The sequence below is a fragment of the Vidua chalybeata genome, chromosome 3, assembly GCF_026979565.1.
Source record: "Vidua chalybeata isolate OUT-0048 chromosome 3, bVidCha1 merged haplotype, whole genome shotgun sequence".
Classification (NCBI taxonomy): Eukaryota; Metazoa; Chordata; class Aves; order Passeriformes; family Viduidae; genus Vidua; species Vidua chalybeata.
In genome coordinates this window covers 10,564,415-10,578,066 of record NC_071532.1, presented here as the reverse complement: position 1 = coordinate 10,578,066, position 13,652 = coordinate 10,564,415, and positions in this window count along the sequence as shown.

The following is a 13,652-nucleotide window of genomic DNA, read 5'->3' as shown; positions in this document are numbered from 1 at the left end:
TTCTTTTATACATCATTAGAAGTTGTTACTAAGATGCTGAAAAAAACCTAGAAAGTCTTACATACCGAGAAATACAAGACAGTGAAAGAATTGGGTCCTAAAAACACGGGATCTTCCGCAACTGCAGGACTTTGTAGGGGCTCAGCGGGCTTCAGGCCTCAGTCAGCTCCCAAGCCACATCTTGGTATGTTTGTATACTATTCACTAAAATAATTATTTTGTTTTCAAATAAACACTGAGTTTTGGAAGTATTTCCTTTCTCTCTGTCTTTTTTTTTTTTTAATAACTGCAAAACTGCATATAATTGAAGAGAAAGGGCTGAAATAATTTCTTAGGACTCTTAGAGTCCTAAATCTTGACCTGGGTTTTTACTAGGATGTACTTCACCATTTTTGTTTATTTCACTGTATATATTATTCCTTTTATTTAAATTGTGTGCTTGATAAAACTTCTCAGCTTGAAGGTTTTGGCTCCTAATATGTTACAGGAAATGTAACGTCCTTCTCATTTTCCCCTCTGCTTGCATGCTGACTGGGAGAGACTGCGTGTAGTGACCCCGATTTACAAACTGTGAAGGCATGCTTTGCTCCTGGGTCTCAGCTGTGGCACCTCACCAGGGATGTGCCAGCAGGCAGCAGTGCCAGGCACTGCATTCACGCTGTGCAGAGATTTTCAGGGTGCTTCCATGAATGTGATGGGACATCAGACATCAGCTTCAAGTCACCATAAACTCAGCAAATCAGATCAAGATGTGATCTGTAGTCATCTGTCATCCTCTCACAAAACCTTTTCCTCAGGATCCCTTTCATGTTGAGGTATCACGGAAGGAATGTGCATACCAGTAGTTAACTATGTTTCCCAGGAAAGAACTTATTCTCTGTGGTTATAACAAGATCATCAGGGCTGGTCTCTGCAAGCTCAGCTAACAGATCTGCCTCCATGCCTAAACAAAGTGAGGTTTGTTTTTTTCTCCCCCTCATTCACCAGTGCCCACTGTGAGTTGCACATCATCCTTATTCACAGTTTGTAAAAACAGTAACAAGCACACGTGTACCACTTTGAATAGTGAGTGGCCTGCTCCTGTGAGGATGTTACCTGTTACCTATTCCTCTGAAGCATCCTCTATCATTCATTTTGTCACTTGCTAATTTTGACTCACAGAGTGTTCCAAGAGCATGGATAAGTCAGGTGTATGCATATCCTTTATTTTATTTTAACTTCTAAAACATGATCTGTTTTTTCTCTCTGGATACATTACCTGGCAAAGCATAAACAAATCATAAGTAATAAATTGAGTATGCCCTCTGTGAGGTTTTCCCACGATGTCAAGGACACCTCTCCATTTTCCTGATGCATTTACAGTTGTTTTAGTCCTATTTGTTATGAGCTGTGGCAAAGTCTGCACAGCAGAAAGGTATACAGACTCCAGCACTTGGACATGACTAAAGGAGAAACTGTTGGCTTCAATGACCTGTTACTGAATATGCATGTCTAGCAAGTCCCTTCTGTTTTACAGGTCATAAATAATGCACATCCCTCTGGTGCACATTCTCTGCCATTTCAGAGTGAAGTATACATATATGTAATACAGAGCATATTATGAAAATATAGACTATAGCTGACAGAAATGGGTGGCTGTATTGTGCTCAACATCAGAAATCCAATCTAAGTCCTTCTGTTTAAGCATGTATGCAGACACCCTTCAGTCTGGATCTGGTTTTTTTTGTTGTTGTTTTTTTTTTTTTTTTTTTCCAGTGGCACAGATGCATCCAAATGAATACATCATAAGTCTTAACAATGCACAATGGCACAAACTTTCTAACAGACTAGATGCCCTCTGAAACTGTAACAGGTCACACACATCCCACTTCCTTACATTGGCATGAGGATGTGATGGCTCTGAGCTCAGCAGGCCACAGCCCTCAAGAAAGAGGAACAATTCCTCGAGTTCATTCTCTAGGATCTCCCAGTAAGAAAGCCCATAGGTAATGACTGATTTCCTTGCCTTCAGCCTATTTTCAAGGGAGTGAAAATATATACCTCCTCATCAGAGCTAACACTGAAGGATCCACATGGTCATATGAGTTTTGTTTGTTGTTCCAACAAGAGTTGTGGAGTCTTACTGTGGCAGATATAACTGTGAATTATGGTTACTTAACTGGCGCACCAGAGAATCATCTGCTGTCCTCTGGAGCTTGAGAACCAGCCACTGTTAGGTGCCATGCAAACACTTCAGGAAAAAAAGTCCCTGCAACAAAGACCTCATTCAGTGGGCACAAGTCATGTTACGCCTACAAGCTGAAGGCTACAACAGCAGTTTTCAACTTTCAGTGCTCCAAAATTTTTATTGCTAGTTAAAGAAAAGCAAGCTGAAGCTTTCATCTCAATGAAGTCTACAATTTTGTGGGACCCAGTGGCTACATTTTTCACACAGTTGTAGGAAGGGAATGAAATCTCTGGACAGCACTTATTATCCATTCTCCTAGGCATTCACTCCATATTCTGATAAAGATCAGCCTTGGGCTTTCTGGTTATTGATCTCAGCCAAAAGGCAGATCTCTCAGATCCAGCAAGTCTTTCTGCTAATATATTTTCCTTCCAACATTAATACTCTTTCTAATTTCAACCTCAAGAAGCAGCCATAAATTGCAATCTGTGGCTTTAGCTTGTAAAAGCAGAGTGGACTGTATGAATACGTGTTAGACAGCTTGTCACAGACTGCTGCAAAATCCAATTATTTCTGGGGTTATTATATCTTTTTTCATCACGTCTATTCTAATTGCGGGGAGGGGGAGGGGAGAAAAGGTTGAATGTCCACCTCAGTGTTAGAAAACACTAAATCTCAAACAATTAGCTGAGATGCAATCAAGCTTGCCTATAGTATCTAATGAAATGCACTGTGTAGTTTGAGCTTGTTATCTAAACTGATAGGCAGAAAATACCAATGTATCTGTCCGTAAGTCAATAACTACGAAAGTTACTTTAAATACAGTTGTGTGTCTTAATTGCCTTGATTGGGCCAGCTTCCGGCTTCTTCATGGGGTGGGACTCTTACAGACTTGTGATTCTTCTGGTGGGCTATTTCCTTATAGACATCACAACCCTGAGCGTTGGCTCAACCTGCCCACAGAGACCTGCCAGGAGAAATGGGTCTGTACCCTGCAAAGGAAAGGTACAGCCTTGCACTCAAGGCGGGGCAGAGATGATGATGGCTCAAGACCAGGATACCAAACCAAGATATCATTGTTGGTTTTCTCCAGGCACAGTGCAGCCATATGGTCTCTTGCTCAGGGTCCTGTCCAGATACATGGAGTTTTACTCAAGTCTTAAGCAAATCAATTGAGATTACATAAAGGCAGGATAGAAAAGAAAAAAATCACTGAGCCTGCTGTTCAGCAAGTCTGATGCAAAAAAAAGGACAAGCTCTTTTTCTGTTTTTAAATTACAACATTCTGAATTAATTCCTAAATATATGGAGGAAGGTGTTGCAGTCCATACAGATAGATTTAAGGAACAAATCACACTTTGGTATACATAGTTTACTATGTGCACTGGTATTGTAAAATCTCAGTTAATAACTGTGAATTATTTGCTTATTTTGGCTCCTTGGAATTTATGGGACAAAGATCAAGTTTAAACAAATCTTTTTTGATCTTTTAATGGATTTTGTAAAGGCAAAGGTAAGAAAATCCCATCTGTACTTCTACATATTTGAACATTATTAGAATTGAGGTTTTTTTAAGCTGTTGATGTAGAAACAAAAAGGAAATTTCGTTTGCATTAGCTACAGAGCAAGTATCAATCCCAGCATTAAATGTTGTTGCACGGCTCTGTGAATGATAATAACCCTTTGCTTCATTATAGAACTGACATCAGTTTTTCTAGATGATACTAATGGAAATGTTTTGGAAGCAGTTAGTGTTAAACAAATGGTCTGGCTTTTGGGTGATATTAGTTAATCAGATATAAACGAGGGCTTGAAAAATAGGATAAAAACAACTTAATTTGTAGACTGGATATAAGTCAAATGGTTTTTGCTTGCCCTTTATAGTCTGGAGGAGTTTTGTCAGAAACCAGCTAGCTAGACGAAGAAAGAATACAGTGACATTTGTCTGGATTTGATAATTGTCACTTGAATTTGTATGCACATTTTTTTTTTTTAATCATGTAGTTCAAGTTTACAGTCTTGAAGCAACTTAAAGGCTGGAACTAGCTTTTGATGATGGACTACCAAGTCAGCTCATGGCTATGCAGGCAGCCTTGAATTAGCCACCTCAAAATTGAAGGGCCAAGATCAGACCAGCCTGTACAATTTCTGGTGTGGAATGGAAGTGGCAGTGGGCAGAAACTGGAACACAGGAGGCTCTGTCTGAACATCAGGGAACCTTTTATTTTACTGCAAGTGTGACTAAACACTGGAATATGTTATCCAGGGAGGATGTGGAGTCTCCCTCCTTGGAGATACCCAAAAGCCATCTGGACGCAGTCATCAGTAACTTGCTCTAGGTCACACTGCTTGTGCAAGGAGGTCAGACCAGATGACTTCCAGAGGTCATTTCCAACCTCAGCAAGTCCGTGATTCCATGAAGAGGGGTAAGGACTCAGGGAAAGAGCCTGCCTCATTTTATATTGCCTGAGAGCTAGAGATATATAATGATGTATCTTGGCATAATCCATAGTTCAACCTCTTCCTCAGCATGCAAAACTAACCCAGATAGCAACAGTGTGAAGCATGAGACTTTGGCAGAAGCAAAATTTACTGGCACAAGCAATATCCCAGCAATCTCCTACCCTAAGCAGTTGCCTGCTGTGCTCATGGCTCAAGACAGTCCAGTCTACACGTCATGTAGGTTATGTTCTTACACATCCAAATGCTGTTTCTTCTTGAGTGTATGCCTTTTCATAGCCCACTGAAGCTCTTCTCCAATTGCACATTTTTTAGTAGCTTCAGTGTATCCTGTCTAAAAGATCTCTGCAATCCGTTACTGGATTATTTTTTTAGTAGCAGAAGTAGAACCAAAAACATATTCCTATGAGTGACAGTTTTAAAAACTAGAGTAACTACAGTGAGTGTTTATTCTGACAAGGTTCAAAGGTTTACTAAATTTTTTTTTAAACCTGTAACTGGTATCATACTTTCCACAAGCTCATTATACTGTATCTGTGAAAACTGATTTAGTGGTAGACTTGGTGAGAGTAACACTTGGACTTGATGATCTTAAAGATCCTTTCCAAACTAAAAACTTCTATGATTCCATGATTTTGTAGTAGATAACAAGTTTCCTTCATACTGAATTCATGCATACTGCAACAACCCCAGTCACAGCACAAAGTGCTGCAACCAACAGAATCTGTTGCTGACATTTTATGGCAAGCTGAGTTCAGATTTGTTGTGCAATGCAAGAAATTGATAAAAAAATTGATCATTGGGCATATGTGACCTCAAATTGAGCTCACACTTTAGAATTTTTTCCACATATTTATTTACAATTCTAAGGAGAGAAAGAGTATAATCAATGGAAAGATGCCAAATTGCCCAGTAGATTGTTAGTAATTAAATGGTAACACAAACCCAATTTCTTCATTCCTTAGACAAGCTTAGTTTGGATTCCTGACAGCTATTTTTGTCTGATGATAAATATGATAAGAAATGTCCTTAAGCTGGTCACATCAAAAAACTTCATGGACCATATGTGGCATCTGATCTATGCACTTCATCATCTTGGGACCTTCCAGACATCTAACTCAGATACATTTCCACATTGCACTCAGCATGCCTTCCATACAGCAAAAAGCTGTGAGTGCATCTCAGAGGTAGGAAAAGGGCTAGAAAAATATTTCTGTGCTTGCACCATCCTCTGGTTCCAAATTTCACTCATGCCTCTCAAGTTTGCTTCCACAGACAGCAAACAGTGTCACAGTTTCACAGTGATCTCCCCTGAAAGTTCTCACATAGTTAAACTTAATAAATCCTTCCCTTAGATGTTGAAGACACTGAATATTTACCTGGGTTCAAAGATAGGCAAATTAGTATCTTCTCTAATTTCATACAAACCATGGACACATTAGGAAGTCCACGTGATATATAACTACTGGTAGGTGAAAAAGTAATGGAGGAAGAAAATTTAGATATAAATGTCCTACTCTTCTGGGGCATCTGCTTCCCCAAGCATCTGCTGCTGGCTATGTCAAAGGCAGAGTGGTGGCTTAGCTGGCTCTTTGGTCTGACCCACTATGTCTGTGTTCATGCTAAAGAGCTTCATTTATTCAAGATATTCCTTACTCATGCACTTTGAATTGTTCCCCGGTGAATATGTAGAGGACCTCAGTGCCTGTATTAGATGACTCAAGTTTGGAAATATGCCTCTTCTGCAGAAGCCTTGGGAAATTAAGAGCCATCACAACAGAGGAACAGATCTGCTCATTTTGGCCTGTCAACCGGGTGAAAGTATACAGGAAATTATTTATCCTGGCTTTTAATTGGTGGCATGAGTTATTCCTTCCCCTTTCAAGTAGTCTCATCCTCCTCTCTTTGGACCTGCTGTCAAGGACTATGAGCTGGGGCCTGAGCCCCGGGTCTGTTTCTGTGACTCAAAGCTGCAGAACCCATCAGAGCATCACCCAGACCAGGGGCTGTGATGTGTCTTGCCTCTAGCCAGTATGTCAGCTCCCACACCCAGGTCAGGAACGGGTTCCCTCAGTGATGTAAACTGATAAATGTCATCTCCCCTCTTTGAGGCTACACAACAATGAGCCAAAGTTTTCCAGCACTGGAAATTCAGATTTAGATATCTGAATTTGAATGTTTGTGACTCATTCCTTTACAGGAACTATCTGTAAGTAAATTAATTCAGTATTTATTAAAAAGTTAACACCTGAAGACAATGAATAGGAAAAATTTAACCAAGATGACTTAGATGTCATTATTCTGGGAATAAAATTCTGCTCAATTGTGATTTGTGTGTTTAAATAGAAAGACCTTTAAGTCATGCTTAACCTGATATAAATTAGATTGGCTATCCAAGCACCACAAAATGTCGAGGCAGGCTCCAAACATCCCTGATGTAGTTTCAACCATGGATTGCTATTTTTCCCCTTAAGTAAAGGTATATTTTTAAAATTTGCTTTCCCTTTGATTGTTTATACCTACAGAGATCATGTCTCCATGTCCATTTCTGAATAAAGAAAGTGAAAAAAAAAAAAGGGCCAAATTCTCATATTGGTAGCTGGGATTTCTTGGGGGAAGGAAAAATAAAAAAGAAAAAGAAAGGTAGAGAGATTTCTCGTGAGCATTGAAAAGGGCAAAACATTAATGGAAATCTGACAGTACAGTTCTCTGAAATGGAAAACTTCATTTTCTAATGCTAGTGTAAGTTCTCTGAGGGGATGAGGGGTTTGCTTTTGCACTACAAAAATATTCACAAGTAGTCCTCAGAGAGGGAGGGAGGGAGGGAGGGAGGAAGGAAGGAAGGAAGGAAGGAAGGAAGGAAGGAAGGAAGGAAGGAAGGAAGGAAGGAAGGAAGGAAGGACAGAAAAATGTTTCTGTTTCTAACTTAGATATGTGAAGAGCAAAGGACAAACCAGTTCCTGGTCTTGACAGATCACAATATAGGAATAGAGGAAGAAAGGGGAAAACAGGTCTTCAGCTCTCCTGGAAACAGCTATGATCAGGCTGCAGCATGAGGCATGGAGACTTTTTCTTCTCTGTCTCTTTCGCTGGACACATCAAGCAAACCAGTTGCCTGGAGAGAAAGATAACGTGTCCCCTCAATAAACTCTGAGCTTTATACCCATACTTATTTAATTTATTCAGTTACATAGAGTAATGCTTATTTTTAAGTCATCTGCAGAGTATTTAAGCAGAGCCACAGCTCTGCACAGCCTTAGCTCTCATGCTACCTCTGTATAAGCTGGAAAATAAGAATATGAGTTATTTTAATATATTTCAAAGGAAGAGGAAGATGAAGGTGTCTGTTTCTGTGGTTTCTTGGAGACAGCCCTGCCACAACCTTGACTCTGCAGGGGAGACAATGGCTTGATTGCAGCAAAGAGTGGGTGATTCCTGCTGAGATTACTGCTGTGGCTAGTCCAGCAATAAATGTCACTGAGGTCAGCAAGCAGGCATGAGGTGGTAATCACTTTCAGATGTCACTGACCTGCCTGGATCCTAGCCAGAGACCTAGAAATTGAAATTTTTGCAGGCTGCTAGCAGTCCCTTTAGCTGCCTTTTACTTAACATATTTCAAGCTGTGGAACAACAGAAGATGAAAAAATCAAAGGCAAGCAGATGTTGCAGAGATGATAAAGAAAGAGGCAAGAGTGATGGGAAATTTGGTTGGCAGGTAAATGATGTGGAGAGATATAGATCTCAAAAGGAGTAATTTCAGATGTTTGTCAGTCACTGTTTTTGGTTGTGCACCCATCCCACATAGTTTTAATGTCAAAAGATCACAGGCAGTGTTTGGTTCTCAATTTTTTTTTTTTTTTTTTTTAATGCAGCTGATTTTCTGATTTGCAAAGCAAAAGACTTTTTTTGGTTGGCAATTAGTAGTGCTGTGGTGAGTCACTCCTCTACTGGTGCTTCACTCACTCCCTTTCTTCCATAAACGCTTCTAAGAATAACTGTTATAGAAATAACTTTCATCTAGGGGAATAGCCCAAAATAGCAAACTCTGTCCCTAAAAGTTATCAGACTGATTAGTCATTAGCAGAATATTAGACTGGAAAGAATAAAAGCCTGAAAGTAGATAACAAATGTGTTTTTTATCAGTTTATTTTTCACTATGATTTATGCTTTAGAAGTGCAACAATTTCAGTAAGTTCATGTTTCCATAGAAAGGAAGTAGAAGGAGGTTGATTTCCTTAAAATCATTTAACACCTTGTTAAAATCACATGTTAACAACATTGTGCTTACAAGCAAATAATTCTGTCAGAAATAAAAGATTTAAGTTTCATTACGTCTTAACCCTTCTGGTGTGGTTTTTTTTTTTGTTTGTTTGTTTGTTTGGTTTGGGTTTTTTTTTTTTTTTTTTTTTTTTTGAAAAGCAGTACATGGGCCCTTTTCAGTATAGTATGAATGACAGGAGGACAGAAAGTGCTTTGTGTAGCTGAGAGATTAGTGCCCAATGGACTAAACTTCTGTACTCAGCTCATCTACATGTAGTTTTGCATGGTCCTGTGCAGTTCAGTGGGATGGTCAATCTCTTTAGATTCTGTGCTTTAGATATCAGAGCTGATTTGCTATCATGATGTTTGGCAACTGGCTAATCTCCAGGGATTTAAATCCGATGACATTTTATGTGGCACTTTTGCTACTTTATGTAGCCCCTTTGGAAGGCTTGAAGGCATATAATAGGCACAGATTATTTATTTAGTCAACCAATGACTTCAGAGTTCTCTCCTCTTCATCTGTGCTCCCACAGCTAAGAAGCCCACGTTATGCCCTCATGTGCACTGGGGTCTCAGTTCACCTGTGCGAGTTCAACTCTCCCTTCTTTTACAAATAGCTTCTCAAATCCAGACATGGTGTAGAAATAGTCCCATCCTCATCTAAAAAAAAAAAAAAAAAAAAAAAGCTGTGTAGGTTATAAAAAGTAACTGAGTCAAAGCAGCTGATGCCACGAGAAAAGCCTCCTAGGCCAGAGGAGATAGAGAAGGGGCAAATGAACAAATGTGGGCAAATGCACAATGAAGGAGAGGGAGTGGCCCATGACATTTTCCCTGCCACCTATGATCTACAAAATGTATGTCATGTTCCCAGGAACTGGGCAGGGGGGAAATCACAGCAAAGAGAAAGATACACTTCTGAGTCATATTTCTGTCTGTCTCTTCTCTGAACATACTCTGTGTCACTGACCCACTTAGGATGGCTGAGGGTGGCAGCAGGACAAGTTGTCATGAATCAGTTCACCATCCTGCAGCTTGCTGTCCCCTCAGGCACGCTTCAGACATAGGCTGGCATCATCCCAGCCAAGCTGAAAGCTGAGTTTAATTTCTAACATAATGATTTATTCATTGTAGTATTGGACAGTGGTACAGATTGACAAGCCTGAAGTTCGCACCTTGTGGTGTTTTTGAAGGCAGGTTTATGGTTCTGTGCTCCTTCAGCTTGGCAGCCTTGTTCACTGGCTTATATGCTCAGCCAGGCTAGCTGATGATTGCATCACTTTGGTGCTTCGCCTCTTGATTCCTAAATCACAGAGCCTGCTACTATGGCAAATTCTGATACGGTGTCTCCTCACAGACCAAACGTGATGCTGTCCTCACAGTTTCTTCTGTGTAATTTCCTGATACAGGAATGCATGCAATTTTGAAAATTAAGGACTAGTAGGACTGTGGTCAGTAGGTGATGATTCCTCCAGAAAATTGAAGGACTGGTCATGGCAAGGGCACATAAGAGCAGCAGATATGCTGTGATGCTAAAAAAAATTCTGATGGGACAAATAACATTTGTTTGAGGTGCCAGTGGTATCTATCCCAATTAGGATATATTGGGCTATATCTAGGGAGTGAAGGGAAGTACAGTCAAGGTCATTAATTCCATCAGATTTTGTATACTGGCTGTTTAAAGTAGACTTAATAGGACTGTGAAATGCTGTATCACTGTTACCATTTCATCGCAGTTCAACATCTGAAAACTGGAAATTAAGACCTGTCTCTGCATTATCCCTGGGGTCAGCACTGACATATTTATTCTCTTTTAACTAGTCACATCCAACTCCAGACTGGGTCAAGGGAGGCTGGAAGGGAGACACTCAGAATGAGCATTTAAATCCTGCCTTACTGCAAGGGGATATTCAGAAGGGTATCTTTGACTCTCTGACCTCCAACACTGTGTGGACTCTCCTAAGCATTAATTCCCACTACAGCATTTGCTACAAAGGGATACACACACTATTAACTCTCAAAGAGTCTGGGAGTGCCAACAGAACATGTATATAATTTTATTTTTGTTTTCAGAAAAAGTAGGCCAGGCTGGGTATGGATACACTGCCCCTTCCCATTCCCACCATTTTCATGGGAGGTTTCCCTCACACAGTCAGGCACAGTTCCACTCACAGATTTGTACTGCTACAGAGGTCCTGAGGCTCCTCTCAGTCAGTGGTAGACAGCTGTGTCACACAGCTCTCCCATTTCTCCATGCCTGCTGTGAGGAACCACAGCACCAACAGGCCATGAAGGGGAGCAGTCTTTTCAGTTGGCACAGCAGGTGCTGAAAAGGCCATTTTGCTTAAATTATTGCATTCACTAAAAGCTCATCCCCAATAATGATGTCATATGCAGACACTTCATACTCTGGTGCAGGGGAAAGGACAGAGGAGCACATAAAAGATATTGAAATCCTCTATGAATTTCTGCTAGGTGTGGCAAGGAGGGGACCAAATGGAAACTTCCCTTTCTGCTTTTCTCAGAACAGAGGAAATTTTTTAAGGAAAAAAAAAAAACAATTAAGCACTATAGTGATTTGCAAAGGTAATTAGAACATGGCTTTGGTTTATGCCCTCAAAAAACAACTAGAATAGGAATTTTTAACCAGTTGGAAGAAGCTAATGAACTATTGCAGTTGCCTGAAAAGAACTGGCAAAGTTTTTTTTTTTTAATTTTTCTTATTGACAGTGTTTCTGTCCATTTTTTGTTAGCTTCCTATAAATATTCTGGCAGAAAAAAATTACTGGCAAGAATGTACTTCAGAACAGTCAATATTTAAGATTTTTTTCGCAGATTTGGAATCCTTCAGATTTCTACCAAACACTTTCACAGACACATAATTATTCAGTAGTGTCACAGAAATACCAAAATATCATGTGAATAACATGAAATCCAAACTGGTTGGATTGAGGTTTTTTGTTTTGTGGCTTTTTTTTTTTTTAACCTACAGAAAGATGCTTACAAACAACCAACAGTTTTTGGAAATCATACTCAGAGTAAGTTAAAAGGAAAAATAAGGAAGGAATATTCAAGCAGATTTGTGGATAGGAAGGAAATGGACTACATGTCCAAGTTAACTATTTAAATCTTTATTGCTGGACATATAGTTACTAAATTTTCTGGTAACTATAAATCTATTAAGTATCCATGTCCAAATATGTTATGTATTTTGAAATTATTCTTTCCATCTGTTTATCAGACAGATTTTTACTTAAAAAGAAATGTTATAAATGAATGCAGGGGAAAATTTAACCCCCATAACAATTTTAGTGACATTACTTTTTCATAATTTTAAACAGTGATTTCTAAGCTATACTTTTTCTATAGTTGTGTTACCATTAAACAACCTTATCACTGCTATTCCACATGGTGTGCTGGACAGCCCACTCTCTCTGTGGGTTTTTTCCTGACCTTATGTGGCTTCTAGTGGTGTAGGTCTATCATTCTCTCTTATCTCATAACTGAGAGCAGGCCTCACAGCAGCAGTGCTTCCTTCAGCAAACTATTGATCATGTCAGTCTCTTCTCCCTTCCTCCCTGTTCCCTTCATCTTTCTGACCTTTTTACCAATTTATTTGTTCTCTTTTCCTGCTGTATTAAAACATGCCTATAGGCTGAGCCCGCTTCTTATTTCTTCTTTCTTATTTTACGATTCTTCCTGTTGAGTTGGAAAGTCTTGACAATGCATTAAAAGCTACTTCAAGTGAAGAGAGGCTTCTGTACATAATAGCACATCATGCCATTTATGCCACAGAGGATCTTTAGGGCCCTCTGCGATGTAGCTTCTGACAGATTATGCAAAACAAACACGACAAACAACATACACAATTCTAAAACGCATGTGGCTTGCACCTAAGTCAAATTAATTCAATTAAGTAAATTAATTGAAGCTGCCGATTTCAATAAATATATAGAAATTTGAAAAAAACAAAAGATCAGTTCTACCTTCCCACACTCAACATTTCATAAATGTAGACACCTTCACACTTTATCATAGGTATTGCATGCTACTTTTCTGGCAAATAGCCTGGAATATAAAATAATATGTCAGTTACTAATTTATTTTAGGGTGTATAGATCCATTTAGGGGACTGGCTATTGAAACACTGCTCTTATCCAGTCTGTCTGTAACTAAACTGATTAGCTGTGTACAGTGCAGACAATGACAGCGATGAACACTATGAATTTAAAGAAGCAACCTACTTCATTGCAAAAAATGTGGGAGTAAGCTAATACAACTTCGGGATGGATAGCAGAAATTTATTGATGTGATTTCTGGTCTAAAATTTTTTCTGACTATTGAAGCTCTTTGTGTTTTTCTTCAGGTTGCCAAAAGGACAAAAACTTTAAACAAAAGTTCAAGTTCAATCTCTGTTTGACTTCCTCTCTTAAAACAAGAAAACCAAACCTTTTTTTCAGTTTCACATTGTATTTCATACTTTGTTGTGAATTTTCCCCTCTCCATATTCCTGTCATTTTCTCTGTGTGATTTGGCCTGGGGTGGAGGGGTTAGAGAAACAACTTGAAAAGAAAATCTTGGGTAAGCCAGACAACATTGTACTGCCCCAAATAAATTCTGTGCCCCTTCTCCACAGGGAGACATTGAAGGTCAGAAGTTTCTCCTGCTTTTCATAGAAGAGGATAATAGAATAATTTAGGTTAGAAAAGACCTTTGATAACATTGAGTCCAACCACAAATGTAACACTGTCAAGTCTATCACTAA